The sequence below is a fragment of the Kogia breviceps genome, chromosome 6 (assembly GCF_026419965.1).
Source record: "Kogia breviceps isolate mKogBre1 chromosome 6, mKogBre1 haplotype 1, whole genome shotgun sequence".
Taxonomy (NCBI): Eukaryota; Metazoa; Chordata; class Mammalia; order Artiodactyla; family Physeteridae; genus Kogia; species Kogia breviceps.
In genome coordinates this window covers 549,674-564,867 of record NC_081315.1, presented here as the reverse complement: position 1 = coordinate 564,867, position 15,194 = coordinate 549,674, and the positions used below count along the sequence as shown (strand labels likewise).

Genomic DNA, 15,194 nt, shown 5'->3' with positions numbered 1-15,194 from the left:
TGTTGATCCAAGAAGTTTTGTTTCTAGTATATCTGCTAGAAAAGAATAAAATAAATACAGCAGAGGAAACTGAGTTATTTAAAAGGAACACCCAAATGTTAGCTTGTCTATATGTTGCCTTACCACTCTTTTTATAACCACCCAAGTAATTGAGAGCCAAAATATCATGAACCCTATCTCCTTTCTACAGCTAAGTATTTTTGTGCTTTAAGTTGATTGATCTGAGTACAAAACATCACAAGTTTGTATTCTCAAATTAACAATATTTTTCTTCTAAAATATGTTTTTGAGTTACTAATTTTAATAGATAATTATTGAAAATGAGACAGTAGTAAATACAGTACATTTATTTCCATTAGTTCTTCCAGAAAAGGTGCCATTTTAAGCAATTTTTAAAAAATAACAACTATGCAAATAGGTTTTAATGTGCAGAATAATAAAGCAATTCTTTAAGTTTTAAAAAATAGGGGCGATCGGAAGTTAAAGCTCTACTGTAGAGAAGAATGCCAACAAAACAGAGAAAGACAGAAAGAGAATATCATCATTTTGTAAACACCATAGCAATAATTAATTAAGACAAGACTCACTGATTTATACTAACATCACTGGCTGAAAGGTTGGGGACGAGATAGGCTAATCTCCCACAGATTACTTATTAATTACAAAGGGAAAAGGTACATTTACAAAGGAGAAATCTGACTGACACACCTTAACCGAGAGATCAAGCTTATTGTCACCAATAGGAGGAGAGACTGAGGTCATGTGCTCCTTGATGTGACGCTTTGTGAAGGACACTCATCCCTGTGTGGTTCCAATGACCCTAAATGCTAGACCTGCGCCTAGTGACGAAGAAGAAACTGTACAACCCCAAACTGAGAGGCATCCTGCAAGACATCTGACATGGATTCTTCAAAATTAGCAATGTAATGAGAAGACAGAAAAACAAACCCAAAAGCAAAAAATAAATTAATGGGTAAGGAACCGTTCCAGATTAAAAATGAATAAACAGTAATGACAAGGAAATAAAATTCATAATCCTTGATGGGATGTTGAATTGGGAAATAAAACATTATAAAGTTTGATTGGGGAAGAATTTAGAAACGTTCAGTATGGGATGTATACTAAATAAGAGTGCTGTATCAAAGTTAAGTCTCCTGAATGTGATTTTTATATCTTATTTACACAGGAGGATGTCCCTTTTCTTAAGCAAGAAGAGGAAGTTTCACTTAACTAGGAAGATAAAGCAAATCTGGGAAAATGTTTAACATTAATGAATTATAGTAAAGAGTCCATAGGTATTCACTGCACAGTTTTTGCAACTTTGCTGTAAGTTTGCATTTTTCAAAATAAAAGGTTGAAAAACTTACAGTCATTTTCTTATATCACCATGGCATGTGTGTAATGAAAGCAGTGCAAGGCTAGGGCAAACTTCTTATTCATTCAACGTATTTCTCGACTGCTTCCTACCTGCAAGATGGGTAGATCCACAGCAAATACAACGAAACAGCCACAGAGCCCGGACCCCGTGGAATTTACATGCTTTCTCTTCAGGTCTGAGCTGTCTCCACTGTTGAATGAGTGAGGGTGGCCGTGGCATAGAGGGTTGGCCTTGGTGGCAACGTAAGGTCCCTTTCTGCACAAAATGCTATTGTTTTAGGTCTGTGAATGTATTTGCTTTGAATAGATATGATAGAGTGGCTAATTTCTTCCATTTAGTATTTTATAAAAAATATCGTAATGAATACAAAAGCACTAACCCACAATGCTTACATACAGGACATAAAGAAAATAGCAGTTCTGGGTTTTGTCTTAATACCAACCCAAAGCAAGGCAGCATTAAAGTATTTATTAAGAACATGCTAAGCTGTGAGTTTGCTTTGTTTTTCCCTTCCAAGATTATTAAGAAAAATATCTACTTCCAATAAAAGAAAAGGTATCCTTTACACTTTGCAGACCCTGTAGTCTTATCAAATCTGACTAAATCTAAAAAAGAAATTGCATCACTATTAATGGTTACGCATTGCCCCAAAGAGATAGTAAAATACAAGTTTTAATTCAAAGCTAAATTTAAAAGTAGTAGCTAAAGATAACTTTTTTGTACCTTTAGATGTATGCCTATTCAATCTGATCAAAAATTGTATTAAAAACACATATGGAGCTTCCCTGGTGGCGCAGTGGTTGAGAGTCCGCCTGCTGATGCAGGGGACACGGGTTCGTGCCCCGGTGCGGAGTGGCTGGGCCCATGAGCCATGGCTGCTGGGCCTGCGCGTCCGAAGCCTGCGCTCCGCAGCGGGAGAGGCCGCAGTAATGAGAGGCCCGCGTACCGTAAAAAAAAAAAGAAAAAAAAAAAAACGTTACCTGTGTGGGCTTCCCTGGTGGCGCAGTGGTTGAGAGTCCGCCTGCCGATGCGGGGGTCGCGGGTTCGTGCCCCGGTCCGGGAGGATCCCACGTGCCGTGCAGCGGCTGGGCCCGTGAGCCGTGGCCGCTGCGCCTGCGCGTCCGGAGCCTGTGCTCTGCAGCGGGAGAGGCCACGGCAGGGAGAGGCCCGCGTACCGCAAAAAAAAAAAAAAAAAAAAAAAAAAAAAAAGGAACACGTGAGCAAATAAGAGGCTATTTAAAATTATAGTCTTGGGTTTCCCTGGTGGCGCAGTGGTTGAGAGTCCTCCTGCCAATGCAGGGGACAGGGGTTCGTGTCCCTGTCTGGAAAGATCCCAGATGCCGCGGAGACCACAACAGTGAGAGGCCCGCGTACCACAAAAAAATAAATAAATAAATAAAACTGTAGTCTTTATCAAGTAAAGAGTAGGCACGACGGGAGAGCTTGCTGGCCTGGCCTTCTTTCCTTTCTATGTTTCACCCTTTTTTTCCCCTTTGCACTGAGGCCCTGTGCAGAAGCAACTAAAGGTTGTGAGCAAGAAAGAAGAGCAAGTGAAACTGAAAGGAACGTCAAGAAAATTTCTGGTTAAGCCTGAGCCTTGGTTAAATCACGGTGCCGGTAACATACGGCTTTGTGGGCCCTCCTTCTCTCTCTTGAGTTTCCTTCCAGCGCTTTCCGCCCAGGGCACTCAGGGCCCCTGCCCAGGTGCATTTTTGGACCCAGCAGGCCGTCGGTTCCCAAACTGAAATCAGCCGAAGACTCTGCCCCTAGAAGTCCAGTGAGTAACTGGCAGGACACTGACGTGTAACCTCCAGGAATGCTGTGGAAAGATGCGAAGAAGAAGAAAGGAAGGGCGGCTGGCAAGGGAAGTAAATCAGGAGCACCTGGGTTTGACCAGACTGTAGCTGAAGCTGGGATTAACCCAAGGAGAGCTCTCGAAGGGAAAAATGCACACGTCGCGGTACGATCCCGAAATCTTTAATTGGATGCTTGGGGAAGTCTCCCTAGCACTTTCTTTTACATCTCTTGAAATTTCTTAGTTTGTTTCCATATAAGACTAGTTTCAACTTAGAGTCTTGAGTTTCCAAGAAAATACTTGCGACTCCTATCTAATCATGTTAATGGTTAGAGGTTATATACTTGTAAAATGTTACCGTGGCGCTTCTAAAAGGCTCTGAGATACACGCAATTCCTCAGTTCTGGCAGGAGATGGTGCCATTCATACTCAACAATGCATATTCTCCAGTTTATTATTTAATATAATAAGTTCTAACAATTTCTCAAAAGTGTTCATATGAACCAATAATTAGCCTTTGTGCTTTATGGAATGTGAATGCTTTCAGCAAACATTTCTTCTCGAGGAAATATTCTCTGGTGCTTTATTATATCATTTTCATTTGATTACTATTTCTGTTTAAAAGTTTCATCTGTGATTTAGAAAGAAACTTCAACAAGGAAAAGACATCTTTGTCCCCACAGATTTCACTCCAGCTGCATTTTGATTCAAAGTGATGTAAAGAGTGGTAGAATTAAAACCTAAGGAGACGAGCTCCGGTAAGTCTCCTGAGATTCACTTAGCCTGGTCAATTAGAGGTGATTCTAAACCCACAAGTATTCGTAGAGGTTGTCCCTCTAATTCTGAGAAAATGGTTGCCTTAATTATGTTATTTTTGGTTTCACTCTACAATAGCTTCTCCTGAGTCCATGAATGCCCATCGCTGGTTCTGCCAGCGTTTTTGGTTTGCAGATGATGTGCTTTATGGGGCAAAACATAGCAACACAAACATTGAAACTGCCCCACGTTTCACAGCCTCGACTGCTATATTTTATACAAAGCCCACAAAATGAGTGTGGTTATTGATGAAAATTGGTTCGACCTCAAGGACCCCCGCCTGCTGAAACTGGGGATGGAGCGGACTGAGAAGCCAAAAGCGCAGGCTGAGAGCGGCGTCAACTCCTCAGAACACTTACAATTTTCATCTCGAAAAGCGAGAAGTCAGCAAAGGAAAAGGGGGTTATATTTTTCATTGGGGAAATTTGACTTCCAGTATTCCCTGGATATAAGTCATACAGCTTCTGTTATTACCTCACCCATTGTGGAAATATCTCCAGGTCAAGTGGAATAGCTTTAACAGTCTCTTTTTAATGGGTGTAAACTATTCATGCAATGGTCATAGGTAGAAAAGATCTGATAGTTTTTAATGGCTTATAAGCTGAAAATGAAGAAGTCGTATTACTGACTGAGGAGTTAAAGTTATACTGTCACATTTCTTGCAACTTCCTATCCCTGAAGGGGGAGGAAGGGAGAATTTGGGGGAAACAAATCATGCATGCCAGGATTTTGATGGACGTTTGATGGGATAACGGGGTCAGAAGAGTGTGCGTGCGTGTGTGCGTGTGTGTGTGTGTGTTTAAGCGTGTGTGCGTGTGCCTGTGTGCCTGTGCATATGCGCGTGTGCGTCGGTGCATGTGTGCGCACGTGTGCATGTGCGTGTTGTGTTGCGTGTGTGTCCGCACGTGCGTGTGTGTTTGTGCATTGTGTGTGTGGCTGTGCGCGCGCGCACGTGTGTTTGTGTGTGTGGCGTGTGTGTGCGCGAGCGTGTGCATCTGTGTGTGCGTGTATGTGTGTGTGTGTTGGAAAAGTGAGGAGGTTATTCCCAATCATCTTCCAGAACCAGAGGATGCCTGCAAAAGTCATGCCCTGAAGGAGTATCACTAATAGAATCTAGAAAAGAAGCCCAAATTTGGTCATTAATCAGACGGTGTTGGTGAGCAAAGGGTTCACAGGAAAGTGTTTCAGTAACCAACCCACAAGGAAAACACGAACCGGAACATCTACCGAAAGTGAGGAGCAGTGAGACAGGCCCGGCTGCTCGTCCAAAGGGAAGCTGCGGCCGAGCGCCACTCCCCTGCCCGGACACACCTGCACGGGTGGCCGGATGCGGTCCAAGGCCAGGAGAGGACAGAGGACAGGGAAGCTCGGCAGCTGAGCGAGAAGGTCGCTGCTGCCCTGACCTGAGGGCCTCTGACGCCTCCGGCACGTTTCACACCAGCATTACTGAGAAAAGCCCAAGAATAGGTTTGGTTTACACCTGAGTCACTGGCTTTCAGGATGACAAGTTCCTCTCAAGGTGACACAAGGTCACACAAACTTGCCATCTTTTATCCAGATGTCTGATATCTTATGAAAATAAGCCCAGAGACTTTCTGGCAAGAGTTTCTTATTTCTAACAAAGACCTGGAGCCAGTGACTCCATGAATTCAAGGGTAACGCCTGTGTTTTATATTGTTTCCTCTGATGTATTTATCCTAAAATGTAAATGAAATATAAATACCACTTGTTAAGGGGGCAGTGATTGAACTTGTTAACCACTGTTTTGAACATTGAAAGTGAAATGATAAAATTTTCAAAAGCTCTGTCCTCCGCACTGTGAAGTAATCCTCTTGTCTGCATATCCTGTCCTAATTTTCATTTCAGACCCCGCTGAAGGTAAGGGATTTTGTACAATGGCAACACGTGATTCCAGCTGCCCTGTTCCTCGTGAAGAAACAACACCCTGCTGCCATTTCTTGTTCTACTTTTCGAGTCAAAAAGCTTTGAAACATCTTTCCAAGAAGTTGAATCAAAGCCAGCAATATATCAGGTAATCGTTTTAGTCTTGTAAATTATTTGTAATTAACATACGTATTTTCTTTACTTTCAAAGACTCAGGAAATGAAATTCTGATCAATCACAGGAAGCAGCAGCTTACAGCAATGAATTGTCAATGAACGCTTAGAATTTGAACCGTAGAAAGATCGTGTCTTTCGATCCCTTAATTCAATTTAGTGAAAAGTAAAATGAGGTCTGTCTGAGTAATTTGCTTATGACCTTACATTTTTGGCCCAACTGGGGAATAATGCTAATATCACTTAGTGTGTGAAAGCGTGAAGTTCCTTACCTGTATATTATATAGTTCGAGTCTTCTAATAACTGTATTAGGGGGAATACAAATTAGTCTCATTTTACAGATGAGGGAACTGAAGTCACGGCATTTCAAGTAACTGTCCTGTGAAGGTCCTTAGTGGTACACAAAGAATTTATGCCCCAAACCTGTGACTCTGGTCTCCATATACTTTCCACAGAGACATATCACTACAATTTTGATGAACTGAAGATTATATTAGGTCTCTTTCTGCTACATCACACGACCCATCAGAAATTACAAAGCAAACTTCATAAAAAGCTCCTTTTTAAAAATCAGGGAGCAAGTGTAGCATTTCTCTTTGTATCTTATTTATACTTTTCAGCTGAGGGCCTGAAATAACAATATAGTACATTTGGTGTTTGTACTTATATCTATTGTAATAAAGTAAATTAACTAAATAAAAGCTGATTTACTTCTGGACAGCCAAGTATCTTACTTTGAAAGACTGTTTTGATTCCAGTTTTAAGCTGGTGTTTATTTTAATGAAACAAACAGAAAAACATGCTCCCTGTGTAAATGCCTAGACAATAAAGCGATCTTTCAAATCAGGAAGAAAAAGTCTTTTCTTTAAGACATGGTAGGTAGGCTATCACTTCAAACACTTGGCAGATAAAAAGATGGAAAGCTGGAAAATTTGCAGCTATATTTCTGCGAGCACTTCTGTCTCCAATATAGATGTCTCTGTGTTTCATTTTAATATGGGAAACTGATGTACTTACAGTGTTATTCCTATTATACTTAAAATGTGCCTGAGAAGGGCACTTTGTGCGACATTTTGCCTGGAAGCGATCTTCTGGGTTTCCCATTTGGCCTGCAGAGAATGTAGGCACCATTTCGGAGACATATTGGTGAACCAGAAAAGAAACCCCTTGTTATACAAGGCAACCTTAGCGAACATTGCTGGGTTTTTTCTCCTAGACCCTGTATTATTGCAAGTAGTTATGCAATGAACCTTATCATGTAACTGACACACAGGGCCTTGCATGCTTGTGACCGGCAGGGCAGAGGCCAGTATCAGGAAGGCTGAGGCCAGGTCCTGAACAAGCACGGCCGGGCCCAGGGCCGCCCGAACCCTAGGCAGAGCCAGGGTTAGAATCACACATGCAGTGAAAAACCGGCTTGTGCACGGGGACCGGAAATCAGAGTAGTAAATCAGAAAACGCGCTTACAGCTTGTCGGGAAAGCAGACACAGAATCTTAGCACCAGCAGGATTTAAAACACCCCTAATTCAATTACGAAGCCTGTATGTTTTCTCTTGGGGCACAAACCACCCCCAGACTATGACCGGTACAGAGCCCCACGTGGCAATTGCTGGGCTCTGTGGCGAAGGTGGTAAGAAGCTTAGCCTGACTGGAGCAGGTGATGGGGAAGTGAATTGTGGCCGAATTTAGGCCAATTTCATTAGCAAAACAATATTTTTTGTTTTAATTGAACAAATTTTCAAGTAAAATGTGTATAAAGTGGTTTGCTTTATGCAAAACAAATTTATTCCCCTTAATCCAGCACTCAGACTCGAGCACGTGAAAGCATTTTTTTTAGTGTTTTGTAAATGCAATAAACACTGTTTTTTCTTTGATCTTCTTAGCCTCATTAAAATCCAGATTTTATTTCATAATTGTGCCTCTCCTGACATAAACAAATATTCCTGGACTTAAGTCCTGAAAAATTTCGCCATCACCGTGACGTGTAGATTCAATAAGACCCAAATTAGTGGGCAAGTCACACAACGGAGAGGAGCCGAGTACACCTCCGGATAGTTTTGTAGGGGATGAATTTATCTTCTCGCGAAGACACAGACGGGTAATGCTGGGAAATGGCTGTGAGTTTGTGCTTGGGAAGTTGCACAGTATTTATCAGTTTACTTGCAGATTAGGAGCGGAGCACAGAAAGACTGCAATGTCACTAAAACTTCTGGACTTCCAAAACAACTTTCGTATTTCCTTCACTTTGGCAACTGGTTTATTATTTGCAAATATTACAATACCCCCCTGATTCGCTATTTAAACACAGTACATTCTCCTGTTACCCAGGGTTAAACCAATGGAAATTAATTAAACATATTAATGATATATTTTGAATTAATTATATTTGGGAATACTGATTTCTAAACAGTACACCATAAGGAGAGTGATTTACAGCCATGCTTCTTAGATATATTAAAGACAGCACGTGATTCCGGGAAACACTGCTAATGGATCCAGTTTTTTTTTAACTTTTTATTCTATATTGGACTATATAATTGATTTACAATGCTGGGTTAGTTCCATGTGTACAGCAGAGTGATTCAAATATACATATATCTATTCTTTTTCAAAATCTTTTCCCATTTACGTTATTACACAATAAAATATCTTTTTTTTTTTTTTTTTTTTTCGCGGTACGCGGGCCTCTCACTGCTGCGGCCTCTCCCGTCGCGGAGCACAGGCTCCGGACGCGCAGGCTCAGCGGCCACGGCTCACGGGCCCAGCCGCTCCGCGGCACGTGGGATCTTCCCGGACCGGGGCACGAACCCGCGTCCCCTGCATCGGCAGGCGGACTCGCAACCGCTGCGCCACCAGCGAAGCCCTCTCTCTCTTTTTTTAAACACATTTATTGGAGTACAATTGCTTTACAATGGTGTGTTAGTTTCTGCTCCATACAGACTGCTCACTTCTGTTCAAACCTATGAGAAACTTCCATATGCCATACCCACAGGAAGAGAGAGATGAGAATGGCCAGGAAATAATGCATATACTAAGACTCACTAAATAATTACAGAAATACAAGAAAATAATGAGATAGAAATCAGGGCTTGAAAGATTTAATGAATATAAAAATACTAACAGTACTCTGTCGTGTTGACAGGAAAATGAACACTGCCCTAAAGCTCTCACTGTCTGTCTGAAGGGTAATTTAGAAATACGTTAAGAAGCGTTAATTATTATCAAGAAATTGCTCTTCTTGAGCGTATCTTCTGAAACTAATAAGAAAAAAGCACAAAAATTTATGAGACTCATTGCAGCATTATTTATAATGGTTAAAAAGTGGAAATAAACTTAATATTAAAATTTTGTTAAATTGAATTAATGACTTTTTTAATGATACAGGAAAATTCTGAAAGATTTAAACGGTGTATACAATATTCAAATTTTGTGAAAGAATATATGAAATTATATTATACAGAGGCTTAATGAGAAGGCAAACTTCAGTATCTGTCAAAGCATATAGAATATGGAGGACAGAAAACAGGGACTTGACATCTGGTAATGTAAGAAGACTCCCAAACGAATATACGGTATGCTAGACAGAGCGTCATGTAATCTTTAATACAACAAAATATATAAATATGAAAGGGGGATATACTATAAATACATGTATAGTGTTGTTCCCTGAACATATTTTGAGAAAAATGAAATTTTCTGTTATGCTAAGTAGAGTGTAACACAGTGAGTTATTTTTAAGTACTCCAACTACTTTTTACAGTGAAGCGAAATTCCTAGCCAAAAATATGGACTAGGTTAGCTCCAGGTACCTATTAATTAATTTGATTTCATTTTAGATCTATTACTCAGACTCTCCAAATTTTTCCCTTTTATCCCCAAGTAGCTGATTCATTCATAATTATTTCTATTGGAATTACTCCATAAGGAAGAGTTGTCCTGTCTCCCTCTTTTAATTATTTTTCGGTCACTTATTTAAATCAGCATGGATTCAGAAAGGTTTTTTTTAAGTACTTTGGTTACAATCCAATATTATCATTATTTATTTTATTGCTCAAATAAGATTGATAATAAGAAACATTGAAGAAGTCAGGTCCCTCCTTTTCTTGGAAACTGATATAACACCAGAAGAATGAATAAAGATTTTCTATTTCACTGTCACAGAGATGTCTGTTTTTAGTCATCAGCATTAGAACAAAGAGAAGAATGGAAACGGATTACATCCAGGTACAACAGAAGATGGGAAATAAAGGAAATGTCTTGTATATTTCTGAGAGACCTTGCTTCAAGCCTTAGAAAGGAAAGTCAAAAACCGTTCCCTTGGTCAGCAGCCCTCACAGATAAATAGAAAATGCTAGTGATGGGGGCAGGTGCAGGACGGTGAGGTTGCCACCCTCTGGAGGACTTCCTCTACATCCAGGGAGCCAGCAGTCTGCACTCTGAGCAGGTGCCTTCATGGAAGGACTCAGCCAATGATGTTCGTTCTGTACTCCCCCTCCAGCCCAGCAGAGCCCCCTCTTGAATTAGTCGGTCTCACAGCCTGAAAACTCTAAGGCCCATCTGGCCTTCAGGCACAGTGGGGCCAGTTGCTAACAGGACATCTCTCCTAGTGCACACCACACAGGTTCTCTTGTTCTGTCCTGTGGTTGCTGCCTTGTGTCCCTTCTCTAGACCTGCGTTGGTCTCTTGCCTGTGCCTCAGGCCTCCAAATCCTGTTCTTCGTGTTAGTCATCAGATGTGGGACCAAAACCACCTGTCATATCTCCCTCACACGCTTTGTCCACCTGTCCAACTAGAACTTTATTACCTGACCAACAATCTTCTAATGTTTAGACACACACTGGAAGTTCATCACTTGCCAGCTGCTCACCTGTAACCTGAGACGCCTCAGAGAACACTGGTTGGAAGCACAGGCTCTGTATCTGTATTATACCGTGTATAATTACTGGTTCTTCACTCACTCTTGTCTGACCTTAGGTGAGGAACCCAAACTTTGTTCCCCAGTTTCCTTCTAAGTAAAATGGAGGTGATAATAAGGATATTTACTCAATGGCTTGCTAAAAGGATTCAACACATGCAAAAAGTTCCAAACAATGTTGGGGACAAGGGCATTCTGTAGTGACTGTAGTATTGCCCCCTGATGGCCACCTGGTGATGTAGGCTTTGTCCTAAGCTTCAGGGACAGCAGGGTCTCTGATCACCCCTTAGCTCGTTCTTGTCTTCAAAGTTCAATTAGCAGTTGCAATACAGACAACACTTAAAAGAAATGCACATTTTAAAAAGGAGTTTGTAACTTTTATTATAGTGTTAACACTATTTTTACAGGAACTCTTTTTAAAAGGGATTTACCTGTTAAGGAATTCAAAGAGCTGTATTTAAAGAGTTATGAATCTAAAAAATACATACATCAGGAGCAACTTTTTGGTAAAATCACATAGAAGAGCTTGTGGTGGGGACATTTGCTCCCACTAAAGTCTGAAGAGTCCCCACAGTTCTGGGACATTTTGTTGAGCACAAGCAAAGTAAAAACTGTTCGTGTATATACATGTGCAAAACTTCTAGCAGCTGCCTTTGGCATGATTAATTTTTAGTTAATACCTGGGTAATATTCCTGTCAAATGCAGAAATAGCAGGTTGGGTCGACAGTGAAAGAACAATCTTTAACAGGAATACAAATGAACAGGAGAATGGAGTGTGGGTGGTACCTGAGTGATGAACTCAATCTTTATAAAGAGTCTTAGCTTTGTCAAAAGATAATAGTGCTTCATAATTGCTTCTTATGCAAAAACAATGCAAAAGAATCGTCACGTGAAAATGGAAGGTCCTTTATCATCTGAAAATGCTAAGTTGCTAAATGTCAGCAACTTATAAAAAGGTCCAGTTTCTTTTTCCTTAAATAGTTTTCTAAAACTCTCTCAGATAGAACTCATTTTTCTTTATTACACTTCTTATCACCGTTTCTACTGTGTCATAGTACATAGAGAGTTTACGTTCAAAAGAAATGCTCTATTCAAAACTGCATATTATAAATGAAAAAGTATGAGCATGCATATACTTTTTTCTTTACTTAATGAACACTTTCAACTATTCATCTACTTTTCTTGCTTTGTTTTTATAAATAACCAGGTATGACTCAGTGTACTGACACGGAGCAAACAAGTATCTACAAGGACTACTCGCTTTTCATAGAGGATCCGAGCACATGCATCAACATCCTGTGGGTCTGAGCTGAGCTGTTCAGTGATGACCAGCAGCTTCACACGATCTGTGAGCACCTGAATAGTAGCTGGGTTAAATTAATTAACAGGAGGCTCTTAGACAGATGTGGCTCTAATGCCCTGGCGGCGGACATAAACAATCCAAAACCCGAGCCTGTAAGTGTAACAAGGTTATAAAATTGAAACCTAAGAGCAACTAGTCAGTCAGTCAATGAAGCTTTAAACTATAGCCAATCAGGAATTCCATTACTCTGCTCCTGTCTTTTCTCCATGAAAGTGAAACCAAGAAGGACACTGTGAGGCCCTCTCAGGTATAGGTCCTTTCCATGTCCCCTGTTTCTTGTTTGTTGGAAATAGGGTTTCTAAGCCTCCTGGACCTTCCCTGAGTACCAAACAGTTGCTAATCAGGGAAATGAGGGAATGCAGGAACAAGGGAGGAGCAGTCAAGAAACAATGGTGCATTCATAGCAGCACTATTTACAATAGCCAAGACATGGAAACATCCTAACTGTCCAACGACAGATGAATGGGTAAAGAAGATGTGGTACATATATACAATGGAATACTACTCAGCCATAAAAAAGAATGAAATAATACCATCTGCAGCAACACGGATGGACCTAGAGATTATCATACTATACTAAGTGAAGTAAGTCAGACAGAGAAAGACAAATACCACATGATATCATATATGTGGAATCTAAAAAAATGTTACAAATGAACCTATCTATGAAACAAAATCAGGGACATAGAGAATAGACTGGTGGTTGCCAAGGGGGAGGAGGATGGGGGAGGGATGGATTGGGAGTTTGGGATTAGCAGATGCAGACTAGAATATATAGAATGGATAAACAACAAGGCCCTACTGCATAGCACAGGGAACTATATTCGACATCCTGTGATAAACCATCATGGAAAGAAATTTGAAAAAGAATATATATATATATATATATATGTATAACTGAGTCACTTTGCTGTACAGCAGAGATTAACACAACATTGTAATTCAACTGTACTTCAATAAAAAATAAATTAAAAAAAAGAAACAATGGTGCAGCCTTGGGGCAGGGTTCTGGTTCCTCCTGAAGGGATACACGTAACAGTAACTTTGAGCTCTTCTGCAGGAACTGAGGCCCCCACCCAGGTGGAGGGTAGTGATTTCAGGCTGAGCACAGATTCCTGGAGCCCTGCCCTGTTACCTGACCACAAACCAGTCAGAAGAAAGTCACGCACCCTGCAGCCCTCACCCCAGAAGTGGCCTTTAAAAATTCTTCCCTGAAGACCATCAGGGAGTTTGGGTGTTTTGAGCACGAGCCAGCTGTTCTCCTTGCTGGGCCCTGCAATAAACCTTTCTCTGCTCCAGACTCCAACATTTCGGTTGGTTTGGCCTCACTGTGCATCAGGCACACGAACGTGCGTTCAGTAACAAAAGTCTCTCCCAGCTCCTCTAGGGGAGCTCTCCTAGCCAATTCCACTATACTGCTGCCTGGCTGGAATGGGGTTTTGCTCCAATAAACCTTAACATTTCCAATATGCCTCAGTTTATCTTTCAATACCGGTCTGCACTGAGATGTGCTGGGCATGTAAAATTCACCCAGGGTTACAAAGTCTTAGGAGGAAACAAGGAATGTAAAATGTTTCAGTAATAATTTCTGGTATGGACTACATACCAGAAATGATAATATTTTGGATATATCGGGTTAAATAAAACATATTATTAAAATCAATTTCACCTGTTTCTTTCTACTTTTTAAAGTGTGGCTACTAGACATTTCTAAATTTAAAACTTCACATCGTATGTGACTGACATTATATTCCTATCTGACCCTGCTGAGAGAGAGCGCCCTTGTAGTTTCCTAATCAGACGTAAAAAAGATTGTGCTTTGGAGGAAAAAAAATAGGTATATTAATACACAAGGAACAACAACCACCCCATTATTTAAATCTTGTTCTACACTTCAAATTGAGGCTATAAAATCATTAAACAGATGTGTCCCCAAAACATCATTGCACAGGAACTGGGCACCTGCAAAGGCTTCAGGCTCAGACACCTTTCACTCCCAGATCTGTCCTGCCTCTCACCCTCCAAGCTGCTGGCTTCTTCAACAGGCTGCTAGAGTTTCTCAGCAGATCCTAACTTTGAATTCTGGGTACTTCAGGACACTGATGTTTTCCTCAGGCCCTGCCTCCGCCACGCCTCTGATTCCAGAATACAAGCCCCTCACTGCTGCAGGCCAGCCGGCCCACCCCCCTCCGAGGGCCAGTTGCCCAGGAGCAGAGGACTCAGCTGGCTCAGCCTGTGGCTTCACCGACACTTCCTGTCTTTTAATTTTTAAGAGGTTATCTTCTACTGAAAAAGATTACTGCTTGAAATAGAGGTACATTTTCTCCCCTTATTTTTAGAGAATCAAAAGCCCAGATCTTTACTAAAGAACTTGAACTTAACATAATTAGGGAAATATTATAGGGCCAGTTTTTAATGCTTTAATACTTGTAGACACTAATATGACCTAGTCATTCTGATTTTAGCTTGGAGTCCAAAGTCTTCAGCAGGTGTTTGCCGGAGAGTTGTTCATTTCTTAGAAATTAGCTTTAAAATCACCCAGTTGATCTGCTCACTGTTCCTTGACTTAAAAAGAGTTAAGACTGGATTGTCTTTCTAAGAATTCCCCAGAGGGCCAGGCCAAAGCGACAGCATACCTGCCCTGAAATCTTTACCAAAGAAATGCTGGAATTTTGGAGCAAGAATTAACTAGACACCATCTTGTGCAGCTCCTTTCACAGATTAGGAATCTAGGACGTTGAAGAACATGCCAAGACCACAGCATTGGCCTTGCCGGAACTGGACGCAGATTCCTGACTCTCCGGAGAGTGATTTTTTGCTTTTGTTTGTTTTTTTACATCTACCCTATACTATTTCCTCGCTCCAGT

The 15,194-nt window shown here is 41.0% G+C and overlaps 1 protein-coding gene across 1 annotated transcript in view; it reads right to left on the bottom strand.

Annotated features, from left to right (window-relative positions):
* TDO2 (tryptophan 2,3-dioxygenase) overlaps positions 1–15,194 on the bottom strand; it is a 50,550-nt gene that overhangs the window by 34,969 nt on the left and 387 nt on the right. The window lies entirely within an intron of this gene.